This window comes from Pezoporus occidentalis, unplaced genomic scaffold (genome assembly GCF_034315485.1).
Source record: "Pezoporus occidentalis ecotype Australia unplaced genomic scaffold, CSIRO_AGI_Poc_V1 ctg24, whole genome shotgun sequence".
In the NCBI taxonomy this organism is placed as follows: Eukaryota; Metazoa; Chordata; class Aves; order Psittaciformes; family Psittacidae; genus Pezoporus; species Pezoporus occidentalis.
The window spans coordinates 4,787,009-4,800,448 of record NW_026914285.1 but is presented as its reverse complement, the minus strand read 5'-3'; the positions used below and the strand labels follow the sequence as shown (position 1 = coordinate 4,800,448).

Here is a 13,440-nt window from a genome sequence, read left to right as displayed (position 1 = left end):
CTCACCAGTAGATCCTCAGTAGCCTCTCACTAACCCAGCATGGTAGTGGGTGTCTTCTTGGTGCTGTAGATGGGGGTTTGCAAGTAGTTAGCTAAAAGCTTAACACTTCCTTAGTCAAGACCTTCGCATTCACCTTCTCTTAATTTTCTGTCAAAGCGTACTGACATTTTGTGTATGTCTGTGTGGGCATGTGCAGTGCATGTGCAGGAAGCAACACAGACATTAGATAAGCCACAGGTAAGTTTAAAAATAGCTCATAGATTTTACAGTGTATTTCCATGTATTAACTGACCTTTTTTAATCAAAGCTAAATCATTAAAATAACAGAATGTTCGTTTTGAGGTTTTTTCATTCCAGTTTGATTGAATACTTTGTGTGTGTTTGCAGCAAGAACGGGAAAAATAACATTGATTTTTTTAGGTTTCCCTGAGGATGCACATGGATGCGAATCACCTCCCACTTACTTTAACATGCCATATATTTTAATGATCATTTTCCCTGAAGAAAGAGTGTTTGCACTGTGAATTTCGGTTTGAGAAGGATGGCTTTCTCCATCACAGAGTATTGAAGCTGATGAATCAGATGCTGAATTTATCAGCTGGGTTTTGGTTTGGGAACCACTGGTACCACTCCCCTGCTGTCTGCCTTAGCAGCATGTACTCTTGGGAGAGTATTGGCTGCAATTTACATCTGACACATGAAGTAGTGAGTTCATATCTCACTGCCCTGCCAGCTCACAGGGCACAGAGGAGCAGAGCAGAAGTTCCATGTTGGGGTTCCTTTTAGCAAAATATTTTCTGATCTGTGTCTAGGAATGTTTGCAGTAAGTAGAAGGCATAAAAATGCAGACAAACACATGCAGTGCCCTAGCGAGGTGTACTGTGTGTGCTCGGCAAAGGAGCCAACCTGTATTTTTTTAGAGCAGGCGCAGACATGGAGGCAGAATTACTGCTCTGGTGCTCCAGCTGCATTTCATCTTGGCATCTTTTTAAAGCTGTTCTTTGCACAGCTCCATGGAGGGACATAGAGAAAAACTAGCACAATGTGAGTATGGGGGATGCCTCCTAGGTAGTGACCAGATTTTGCAACAAGACAGAAGATGTAGTGAAGAGAGAAAGAACTTTGCAGTAGATTGGAGTGAGGTCTGTAATATATTTGCTAAAGAATGAAATTTTGAGCCATTTTCTGTGGAAGGTGAGACATTGCCAGATGCAAAATGTGGTTTGTATCTGATTGCGTGCCCTATGACAGGCAAGAAAAACTGGGACTTCATAACAAATTAGGGCTGTAGTAGAAAAAAAGAGTATTTTAAAGAAGCAGTATTTATGCCATGAAAAATGCAAGGTATGTGATATTGACGAGCAGTTGATATTGTAGATGTGGAAGGAGGAAAGAAAAATAAACTGAAAATAGCTGGCTGATGCAGATTGGAATCATAGAAAAAGCACTGCAGCAAGAGAGATGTTGAACAATAAGCCTAGACTCTGCTTCAGCTCTTGTACATTTAGTTTCAGGTGACCAAGGTGAGGCTGTGTTTATTCTTTACTGTTACAGCCAACAGAGAATTTGTAAAGGGCAGTTACTTTTTTCAGTCACACATGGGTGATTATCATGCGTAAGTGGTGATTGGATCCAGACATGATGATGGCCGTCAAAACTAATTAACGGAAAACAGCTGAGAAACAGAACCTTTTGCTGCTTTGCACCTGGAAGTAGTCTCATTTAGCAGAGGAAGAATGACAGGACTGAACACGATCTGCTTGCACAGAGGTGCTTGCCTTGGTCTATATGAAGCAAATGAGCATCACCTATCTCTGATAGTACTCCTCTTGTGACAGTGCCTGTTCCTTTCCCCAGAAACGGGAAAAAAAGGCGGGGGGGGGACATGGGACGGGATGCTTCATCCTTATGTTTTGTGTCCAACAAGGTAAGACTAAAAAAGTCAGCCTTTTCACATAGCTGGTAGGAATTAAGAATTATTACTGCCTTTGTCAGCATTACTAAAACATGTATTTTTCTGAAGGCTGGACAGCAGCATAAATAAGGACTTGTAGATCTGGACTCTTGCAAGATTGCAATTTTGTTGAACATCCAGTTTTTACAGCATGTTTTGTCTCCTGCCCTTCAAGCTGAGCCATGTGAATGCATCTCTTTCTCCAAATTCTGCAGTGGGACTGTATGCAGACTCGGAGATCTCCAAAGACTGTGTATGTTGCATACAGAGCTGTAGTTACCCACCACTTCAAATCTGAGAGTTTCATTTCTGGCTTGTATAGTGCTGCAGAGTTATTACACATAGGGAAGGGTGTTGCTGACTAAAAGATCAGTCACATCAGAAAACAGACTTCATGAGAATTATACTCTACACGGTAAAACTTGGAGGGGTGAGATTCCCATTTTTCACTTTGATAATGCAATGGTGTTGTCTTTCATACACAGGTTGTAGGTGAAGTCATAGCACTGACTGCTTGTAACAGCAAGCCAGCAGAGTTTATTGTGTTACACTTCCAGTCAACCTAGTGATCTTTTTGCAGGAAATGCTCTGCTAAAAGGGGTGACCTCAGCCATGATCTTAAAAAGAATATTATGGATTAAATGAAAGTTGGAAATAAATTGTCTTCCTTCTTAAGACCTGTCTCTTGGCAGCAGCAGTTGTTCAGCTTATGCTGTTTGGGAGGAGAAACAATCTTCTCTTCTAAAAGTGGCAATTCTCTTGCAGTGTGTGGAACCAGAAATTCTGAATTTGCTGTGTGTCATATTCATTAGGATATTGAGATAAGCCCTGCAGAGTCTTCTCTATCTCATGGAAGTTTGTTTTGTTTCATTTTGTTTTTCCTTAGGTTCAGTTCAGTGAAACAATGCCAAGAACATTACCATTTGTATTCTTTCCATAGTTATCTTGGTTTACTTCGGGGTTCCCATTATTTGGTTTGAGTCATTTTCTCCTTAGGGAAAATGGAGTTAGGTTGAGTACTTGAGCTGCTTGGCTTCATTTGCACAACTGGCTTTGAGGAAAGGAAGAGTTGGTCTTGCCTTTTAAAATAGATCTCCCAGAGGGCTTTTTCCTGTTTCCAGTTTCTTTTGTTTGTTTTTTTTTTTTCCTTCAGTAGTTTCTCAGACATTTGCATCTATAGGGTACATTTTTCTAGCTACTTTAGTTACATTTTTGTTCCTGTATTTTCGTGATATTTCAATCTGTTCTGTACCTTGTACACACCTGTTATTTCTATCATTGGAAAAGAAGAAAATAAAAATAACTTTGTTTTCTTCGGGTTTCATCTACTGTCTCAGTATCACCATGATGTTCCTCCTTATTCTTCATCATTTTGCTGAATAGAAATGGTAATGAAAGTAGTTAAAGTGCTGAATACTATATATTTTAGCACTTCAGTGACATCCTGTCTTTGGTACTGGTCAAATATTGCTGAAAGAGGTTTTTTCATCTGATTGTAGCACAGGCGCCACCCTCACTCACCCCAGTCATGCAGAAGAAGAGAAAAATGGTGGAGAAGAGTTTCTGTCACGCTTCACCCTTAACTTAATCTTTCTGTTTGATCTTTGTGCCTCCCCCCCATTCATACTTACTTATTTATTCCATTCTTTATTCCTTTTCTCTCCAGTATTCACATTATTGTTGCTCCCTTGTGTGCTAGATAAAAAAAAAAAGGGAGCCTCTCTTAAGCAGGAGACAAGATGGATGCTAAAAGCATGTATTTCCTTTGTCTAGCTGTTCTTTGCTTTGCAGGAAAAACTAGTTAGATTTTACACAGAGTAATACAAAGTTGTGGATAGCAGTTGCATTTCTTCTAAATAGTGGGCAAAGGATGAAAGGGTGGGATGTGATTTTATTTTTCATGTAATGCATTGAAATTGGATGGAACCAAGACCTGAGGATGTTCTGTTGTTAGAAATACTCATATACTCTGAACACTGAATACTAATATCCTGAACACACCATCAACAGAAAAGAAAAAAAAAATCATGTTTTATTCTGCTTCCTTACTGAAGTCTCTTTGCTTTGATCTGAAGAGGTGGGTCTGTCCGGTCACTCTAAGCCTTAAACTGTCTACACTGTCAATGAATTTGTCCAGTTCTCTGAGGTCTGACAAAAATCATGTCTGTTGGGTAGGAGCTGCTACTGTCAGGTTTTTCCATTCATCACCCAGCTACATGGGAATTGAAATGTAATTGCCCAGAAGTAGAAGGCTCTAAGGATCTTGTTACTGATTCCTTCAGCCTGCCAGACCACATGCTCGCTCTCTATTGATTTTTAATAAGGATGTTCAATACTATCTGAAGTTTCTATTCAATATAAGGACTCAAGCTTCTATTGTGTGACTGGCCATAATGACTTCTTTGAAATCATTAGGATCTATCAGGCAGTTAATTTGAATTTAATGATCTCAGAATTGGTGCATATTGACAAGAATAAGCAGAAGATGATAAATTGATGTGTCCTGTTTTCGGATGGGATAGGTAATTTTTTTTCTTAGTAGCTGGTGCAGAGCTGTGTTTTGGCTCTAGTCTGAGAACAGCGCTGATAACACGCCAATGTTTTTAGTTGTCATTAAGTATCACTTACTCTGATCAAGGGCTTTTCAGCCTCTTATGCCCTGCCAGTGAGGAGGGGCACAAGAAGCCAGGAGGCAACAGAGACAGGACACCTGACCCAGGCTATCCAAAGGGGTATTCCATACCACAGCATGTCATGCCCAGTGTATAAACTGGGGGTGTTGCCCAGAAGCAACCAATCACTGTTGGGGTTGGGCTGGGTATCAGTCGGCGGGTTGTGAGTAATTGTGCATCATTTGTCTTTCTTGGGTTTTATTCCTCTCTCTTTCTCCTGTTACCATTCTTTCTATAATTATTATATTTTACTTTACAATTACTAAAATTGTTCTTATCTCAACCTGCAGGTTTTACCTTTCTCTGATTCTCCTCCCCATCTCATGGGGAAGGGGAGAGGGAAGCAAGCAAGCAGCTGTGTGGTACTCAGTTGCCAACTGGAAGTAAAGCACAATATGCTGTTATTGAAGGAATGATTTCTGTCCTATTGTCACACTAAGAAGTAATCTGTTGTATGACTTGTTTCTCCTGTCTCTTAATTGTTGCTTGTGAAACATCCTTAAAACTATAGAAGGAGCTAAAAAAGACCAGATTATTTTAGTAAGCACTATTTTGAAATTACATTGATGTTCAAGCCTTAACTTGGGGACACAAGGAACTTCCAAGCTGAGATCATTCATTCTCTTAGATGTTCTTCATTTGTCAGCTGTTGCATAGGAGAAAGCTCTCCCAGCAGGTCCTACAGGTCTCAGGGTGCTTTCAGAGCAGAGTGGAATGAATTCGTGCCACCGAGTTTTCATTTGTTTTGCATCCAAAGTGGGAGTGAACTGTACTCTGGTGGCACAGTCAATTTTTGTAAACTTTGATGTATCATTAAAATGACTTTTTATAAAATAGGGGGCTTTATCATTGTACTGAATTCCTGTGGCTATCCAAAGAGGGAACCGACAGGGTTCAGTATTGTCTGTTCCCTCCTTCCTTGTGTAAACCCTATAAACCTAATCGTAAGCTTAAATGTTAACACGCTTTATTTTATCTCCCATCATTCTGGAGCACTGTCACAGTCTTTGAATTTAGGTAGAACAGTATTTCTTCTCTAGGTTAAATGTTGTAAACGTACAAACTTGCTGTATCTTTTGGTGATTTTTAAGTGTCAGATACTTTATTTCAATTTCAAATGGAAGAAACACAATAAAAGCTACAATTTCATAATATAGGTGAAATTTCACAGCAACTTAAATATGGATTAAAATTGTGCACAAGGCTTATACTAACAGGGAGAAGACACTGCTTTTCATACAGTCTAACTTCAGCTTCCCTACAGGTTAGTATCCGTCCATCCCTGATAATTGATGAGATCAGTCTCAGTGTGTTTCCGGATCATGCTTTTAGAATCATAGAATAGTTAGGGTTGGAAAGGACCTTAAGATCATCTAGTTCCACCCCCCCTGCCATGGGCAGGGACACCTCACACTACACCATACCACCCAAGGCTTCATCCAACCTGGCCTTGAACACTGCCAGGGATGGAGCATTCACAACCTCCCTCTTAAGTGAGGGGAAAATTCATGACCTAGCATTTTGCAGTGTCCAGTTTAATTTCTCTTCAGAGGTAAGGCAAATGAGCTGTATCTTTTAAAAGCAGCAGCTTATGAGATGATACTCCCATTGTCAATAATTTGCTTTGTCCATTTGTTACTTGTTAGGGATCTTGACATCTCCCCAGTTAGCAGGAAGTAAGTGTTTTGGCACCTAAACTTGCATGCCCACTTCCAGAGTGTGTGTAACAGATTAAAGAACAGCAGTGCATTCCTGTAGGCAGAATGGTAAAGTATACCAAATTTATTGTTAGGTAGCACATTTTAATCCTTAGTCTTACTTACTGGGTGATGGCTCACTTTATCTGTACAACCACAGAGCCAGCTTGAGCTTGAAGTCATGTAGGAGTCTCAGAGACAGAAACCAGGCCACATCTAGAGTATGTGCATCTGGACATCGAGTTTTTTGACAATGTACTTAGTGCTGGAAAATATTCATTGCAGCAGATAGCTACAGTACTAACTTGTCATGGAGATACTACAGGAGGCGTAATTTAAAATGCAGAATTCTAGTGATGGCATTTCAAATCCTAAAAGTCTGCCTTCATAAGTAGTGATATTGCAAGGAAACATTTTGCATAAGAACTACAAATTTGAATGAATTAAAACCCCCAAGTTATTGCACATTTGCCAAAGCCAGTCACATTAGAACAACCTGTTGCTTCATCACAAAGGCTCTTTATATTCAGTTGTCCTACTGTTTCCCAAAATTAGCAGTAAGGGGCATTACCTCTCAAGACTTGACTTGAATGTGTCCCTCTCCCATTATCTCCAGCATGAATTGCCTGTATTTGCTGGGTTTAATTTTCTCTAGCATAAAAGCTCAGCTGTATTATACATTTCAGTAAAGTTGAAGCCGGCTTCAAATAGTGTAGGTGAAATCTTAAGAAAAGCATTTTTGCAGTTCTTCACTCATTGTGAGTGCTGGACAACATCATTCAGTGCCTAGGACATGAAACGGGATGTGTTCTAATATCTACTGAAATTGTTAATTTTTACTACCATCTTTAGTGGAAGCAAGTGACTAATTTCTGTTTCAGCAGTTTCTTCATCTATATAGATTTGCACTTACATTTCACCCTTGAACCACATATGGAGACAGTGTTGGACTGGGCCTGTTTAAAAAGCAATTGGGTAAACTTTAAGGCTCAACGGGAAAAAGATGCAAATGTTTTCATATACAAAATTTAGAGTACTGATAATTTCAAGCACTAGGAATTTTATTAATGTAATGTATTATTGTAGACACTTTTTGCTGTACTTCTTTAGTCAGGTCTAACCGCAGTTGGGTTTTTTTTTTACTCTGGAACTTGATGACAAGAAAGGAAAGAGCATCCCTCTGGAACACTTGAGTTCTCTTTCATGTGTTAACTCTGTTCATGTCACCTGTGTCTGCAATCTCTTTCAATTAAACTAGTGGACATTTTTAAACAATGTACTTTCTGATCTGCTTTAGGAACATTCATCTAATTTATCAGAATTTGGGAGCTAAGAGGCAGCTTGAAATTGAAGGTGGAAAAGTCAAGTCTCAGAACTGGCAATTCTTTTTACTGCTTCAGACATGATCCCTGAGCATACAACCACTGCTGTTACAGGGGATGTTTTTTTCTTAAGTCAATACCAATGTGCATGCTATCTTTTTCTGACAGAATATATTTGATCTGGCCATTAGTCCATGTTTTGTGCTTTCAGAGTCCCTACCATTGTAGTCAGAATTCTTCAGTTGTTATGGTGAAGACTTTACTTGCAAAGACTTTTTTCGGTGTCTTAAAGATAATTGTCAAAATACGAGGATAAAGTAAATGTGGAAGATAAGTAAAACCCAGCTGAGTGGCTGTGTGGTCAGGCTGAGTGATAAATATGTAGTTGAAATGGATGAGCCTTAATATCCATCAGTAACTTAAAGGGAGTTCACATTATTGAGCATCTTTGCTGAAAATTAGAGAATGGGCATTTGGAGTTGAGTGGCTGAAGGACAGGAGTGCCACGCTCTGATCTTTATGAGCACAGTTCACTGCTGTGCAGTTAGCTTCCAAGAAGGGAGGTGTGCTGATGAGCCATGAGGTGAAAGGTCTGGCTCCCAGAATTCCTGCCAACCCAGGTGGGTGATGCCAAACCTTGGAGCACAGCAGTGCTGTCTGTTTGGTCACCAAAACCCGAAAAAGAAACCAGCAGCAGTAACCTGCTACTTACAGGTAAAATGATAAAACTGGGGACATGTCTGACTTTCATTCTCACGCGGTCTCCGTGGTGCTGTTGACTCTGAGAGGAACTCTGTCCTCCCATTTATTCTTCAGTTTTAGACAAGGTTCGGAAAGTAGTCTTGGTCAAAGCATGTATGAAAAGAAAGTAATTAAAAGTGAAAAGGAATGGTAGCCTGCTAGTCATGCAGCTCACAGTGCTAGGAATGAGAGTAGTTGTCTAATGCAGTGTATTATATGTAGTACGTGAATACAGTTACTGTTCCGTGCTACAGTATTGATCTCTACTAGAAAGCATATCAGTTGGGCACACATTTTTCTCCAAGTAATTAAATCATCTTAAACTTTAAAACTTCTTATGTAAAAACTGTCCTGGTACATCCATTTCCTTGTGTTTAAAATTGTGGTAATTTAGAATCATAGAATAGTTAGGGTTGGAAAGGACCTTAAGATCATCTAGTTCCACCCCCCTGCCATGGGCACGGACGCCTCACACTAAACCATGCCACCCAAGGCTTCGTCCAACCTGGCCTTGAACACCGCCAGGGATGGAGCATTCACAACTTCCTGGGCAGCCCATTCCACTGCCTCACCACCCTCACAGTAAAGAACTTCTTCCTTATATCCAATCTAAACTTCCCCTGTTTAAGTTTTAAACTGTTATCCCTTGTCCTGTCACTAGAGTTCCTAATGAATAGTCCCTCCCCAGCATCCTTATAGGCCCCCTTCAGATACTGGAAGGCTGCTATGAGGTCTCCGTGCAGCCTTCTCTTCTCCAGGCTGAACTTTCTCAGCCTGTCTTCATATGGCTGGTGCTGCAGCTCCCTGATCATCCTCGTGGCCCTCCTCTGGACTTGTTCCAACAGTTCCATGTCCTTTTTGTGTTGAGGACACCAGAACTGCACACAGTACTCCAAGTGAGGTCTCATGAGAGCAGAGTAGAGGGGGAGTATCATGTCCTTTGAACTTCTGGTCACGCTTCTTTTGATGCAGCCCAGGATGCGGTTGGCTTTCTGGGCTGCGAGCACACACTGAAGCCGGCTCATGTTCATTTTCTCATCAACCAGCACCCCCAAGTCCTTCTCCACAGGGCTGCTCTGAATCTCTTCTCTGCCCAACCTGTAGCTGTGCCTGGGATTGCTCCAACAATTTGCTACAATCTTACATAAACCTTTTCCAGCCTTCATTCGTCTCGTATCATTCAGCTGGTAACTTGTCTGTTTTGTAATAAAAAGGGAATAGTTATTTTCATTTCCCATTGTTTAATTCTGTTCACTCATTTTGCCACCCTGCTGTAAGCAGAGTAGCTTACTCACAAAAGAATGGGGATACCATCTTGTAAAAACAGCTTATTTCATAAGGTAGCAGTAGCAATAATAGAAGTCCTTCTTTCTAAAGATACTCCATATGCACTTGTGATTGCCAGAAGTGCTATAATTAGCTGTGATCTTAGTCAACAACTGAAAGCTTTGATTTTAATCCTTCATTAATGAGGCAGTTGTATATGTGGAATTTAGAGGCAATGAATGTATCCACTGAATACTAAACTGTAGTTGGGTAATGCTCTCGTTTCAAATGGTTTCCCATCTTATATGCTACAGCCAGTCTCGTTCAGGAAAAGGGCATCTACTAATCCTTTTACTTTGTATGAGATTGGTGAGAGGCCACTGATACTGTGTTGGTTTTTTTTTCCACTGGAGATGCTGATATGGTTTATTTATTTTTATGCAAAACCATGGAAGAGGATCTGGGGGCCTATTGTTGCATTTTTCTTCCTTTTTATTTTTTCCCTGGTCTTTTGATTATTAAAAATCGCTGTTAAATAGCAAAAAATGTAAAGTATAATTTGGCCATATTATTGAACCTGTGTCTCCAGGAAGGTTAGGATTTTAAATCTTAATAAAAAATAAAAACCCCACCCACAACTGTTTGGGAATTGACAGGTAAAATGAATGCAAGTGTGAAGAAAATGTCATCTGATACTGCATTTCTTCCACACCTGTTTAAACACACTTTTTTATCAGTTATCATACCATACTAGAATGACTTACCTAATAAAACAAGCAATGCATAGAAAATGAAACCTCCTTCTAAGAGCGGATGGGGTCATAAAACGAGATCAGGCTGCAGATTCTTGTGAGCAGCAAGCAGGCTGGGAGAAAGCACCCATTTTACTCTTTGCTTTCCCACTTGTTCATTGGCTAGGTTTTGGAAGGAGATGCTGAAGCAAGATGTTTTCAAGGATGCTTTTGGGCAAATGGGCATATATTTGCCTAAGCAGTTCAAATACTTAATTGCATGTACTGCGAAAGTGGGTGGCTTATTTCTGGTCTGGATTGCCAGCTTATTTTCTGCTTAGCTTTGGTTTCCGACCATCAGACCTTAGTTGCTTCTTTCTGATAAAGCTATTGTCAAAAATCTTTTCTCAGCAGAGATTTTCTAAATCAAATTAGTAGTGTGCTCCCTGGTGGGTGAGTGTAACTGATTGAGCTTCTTACCATGAGGCAGGTTCCCCAAGCTCCCATGAGCCCACATGCCTGTTTCGAAGCCTTCTTTCTCTTTGAGAGCATATAGTGGAGAGCCACATGTGGCATTACACTAGCCGTTTGCACCAGGTCAGGGATAGCAGCTTTCTCCTCCTATGCAGTATTGCTCTTTGGTAGCTTTCCCCTCTTCAGCTTGGCTTGAGAGATAGCAGTTTGAAGTCAGATATCAGTGTACTCACTGCATCCTTTCCCATGCTCCTGGACACAGCCTGGCTGCCTTAGGCACCCAAGTCTGTGGCCTTTAATGCCTACTCACTGTTTGATACGGGTTTGCACAGCTTTCGAAGAGGCCTTAGTGCTGTGACATCCTCAGCACCAGGCACTGAAATCAGGTTTTCCAGTTCTCAGCGCCCGCTATTCTCACCCATTCAGAAATGCAGCAGCAAGCATCCCAGTGGGAAGAAAGGGAACTGTCTGAAAACCTAGCTGTAAAGGCCATGTGTGTGAGACAAGAGCTTTGGAAAATCAGACCTTAAATGTACAGGTGGCTTAAGTGATCCCATTGCAAATGCTGGTGACCTTTTTTCCAGTTCAATAAATTAAAGGTTAAATTTGCATAATTTATTGGACACTTATTTAGATCATCACTTCTTTCCACTCACATTTGTACAGGCTTAAGTTTTGAAAAAAAAAAAATAAACTGTAAAAGGTGGTGGAGAGTAGCAAATGCACTAGAGCTCTTCCCCATTCCATCTGAACATGATAAACCATGCTGTGTCCTGCAGAGGCAGCAAAAGGAAGGTGTAAGCAGAGAGGAATGCTCCTCACATTGAGCTGATGAAACTGTGGAACTCATTGCCACACCGTATTGTGAATGTTAAATCTCATGCAATTTTCAGGGAGGTGTCTAGGGATTGGGGGATAAAATTAAGAGTCATGGAAGGAAAATGCCAGCAAGGTCAGTTAAACATTGCAGAAGAGCATTCACTGCTCCTGCCTGGGGGTGTTTGGTGAACCCCTGTCAGGAAACAGGAGCTTGTTAGGGGATGGCCTTTGCTCAGTCTGACACTTAAATTTTCTGCTTTGAAATAAATTTTCTTTTCATTTTCTAAACAGAATTAAAATGAACTACACTTAACTGTAAATACTCGTTAATAAAGATAATAAAGATTCAGTTGGTGCTTCAGAGATTAAAAGGTGAACATATATGGAAATACTTCTGAGCATTACAGAAATGTTTTCACTTTCAGTCCGAAATTTGGGTGGTTTGGTTTGGAATGTGCTGTCACTGGATGTAGCCTTTTTGCAGGCAGCACTACACCCCTGAACAAACCACATTATCATTGTAGATGGGTTGTTATCATTCAATATTTAAAAAGAAAGAAATTTTTTATGCTTTTAACAGTATCAGAGACTTCAAATGGTCTGAAGTTGTAAGCGAAACCACTGAAAACATGCAGCGTTGCATTCCATTATTGTCATTTTTGTGACTTGTCAGGAAGCTGAGTTGTTCCTTGCTTGATTGTTACAGTACTTCAGTGACAAAGTTTACAATATGTAAGTTTGACATGAAATATTTCTGAACCAAATCTGAAAATAGTGGGGGGTGTGTGAAATTTTACACTGCCTAGGACTTGTGAATTGGAATTTTTTTGGTTGCTGGTAGATTTTTGTTTATTTTGAGATAAACAGGGCCTCTCCTTTTGATCCAGTGAGTAACTTCCAAAATCCATTGTGCAATCTACACCAACAGCAGACAAAACCATTCATACCTATTGCAGAGAACATACAGAAATACCTCAAATGCAGCCAAAGGCTTTCTGTTCATTTGGGGGCTATTTTGTTTTGCTTTGGGGATTGTACTTCTAAAGTAAAATTTGAGGGAAAGTTTGGATTTTGGGTTAAGTTTTTCTTAAAATTTGAGGATGTATTTCATTGGGACTAACATGTTGTACTTCAAACCTGATTTTTTTATTTCTCATTAAATAATTTAGCTTACGTGTGTTTATATTTCCGCTTGTTTTAAGGAAAGTAGTCAGATATAAATACTGTTGTTGTTATTACTCAGTCTGACCTTCAAATTGAAGTTTGCTTTTGCTGAAGACATTGAGAAGTGTTTGAGGTGTGGGAGAGTTCTGGGTTTTCTCTACCTGTTTTGGTCTATTTACTAAAATGTAAAGTTAACCATAGTACATGAAGTCAAATGTATTTAAAACCAAAAATCCTGCACAGCTATTTGTACAGCCTTTGTTTGTCAGACTTTTTAGACTAACTTTGCAATTATTGAAGTAAATGTGACCAGGAATATGAAATTAATTATATAAGAAAATATTTAGGAGCAGTCTAGTTCACATGAAATAGCTGGAGAGTTTTTTAAATGGTTGTTATGGCCCTACAACAGAACTCTTACTCTAGTTAATGCAGGGGTCATTGGACGTCACTGTGTAGTGAGGGAGCTGTTGCTCGCTTCGCTTGAATTACCCCAGACACAAATCTTTCCACTAATAGTGTGATAGGTATTGCCTAATTATCCGACAGGAATGGTTGGCGGTTAGTGAACGGTTGCTGATTATTTCCAGTATCCATGAG

The 13,440-nt window shown here is 40.0% G+C and overlaps 1 protein-coding gene across 5 annotated transcripts in view; it reads left to right on the top strand.

Moving 5' to 3' along the window:
- The window catches only part of APP (amyloid beta precursor protein), a 204,497-nt gene that overhangs the window by 122,088 nt on the left and 68,969 nt on the right, over positions 1–13,440 (top strand). The gene's annotated exons all lie outside the window — the stretch shown is intronic.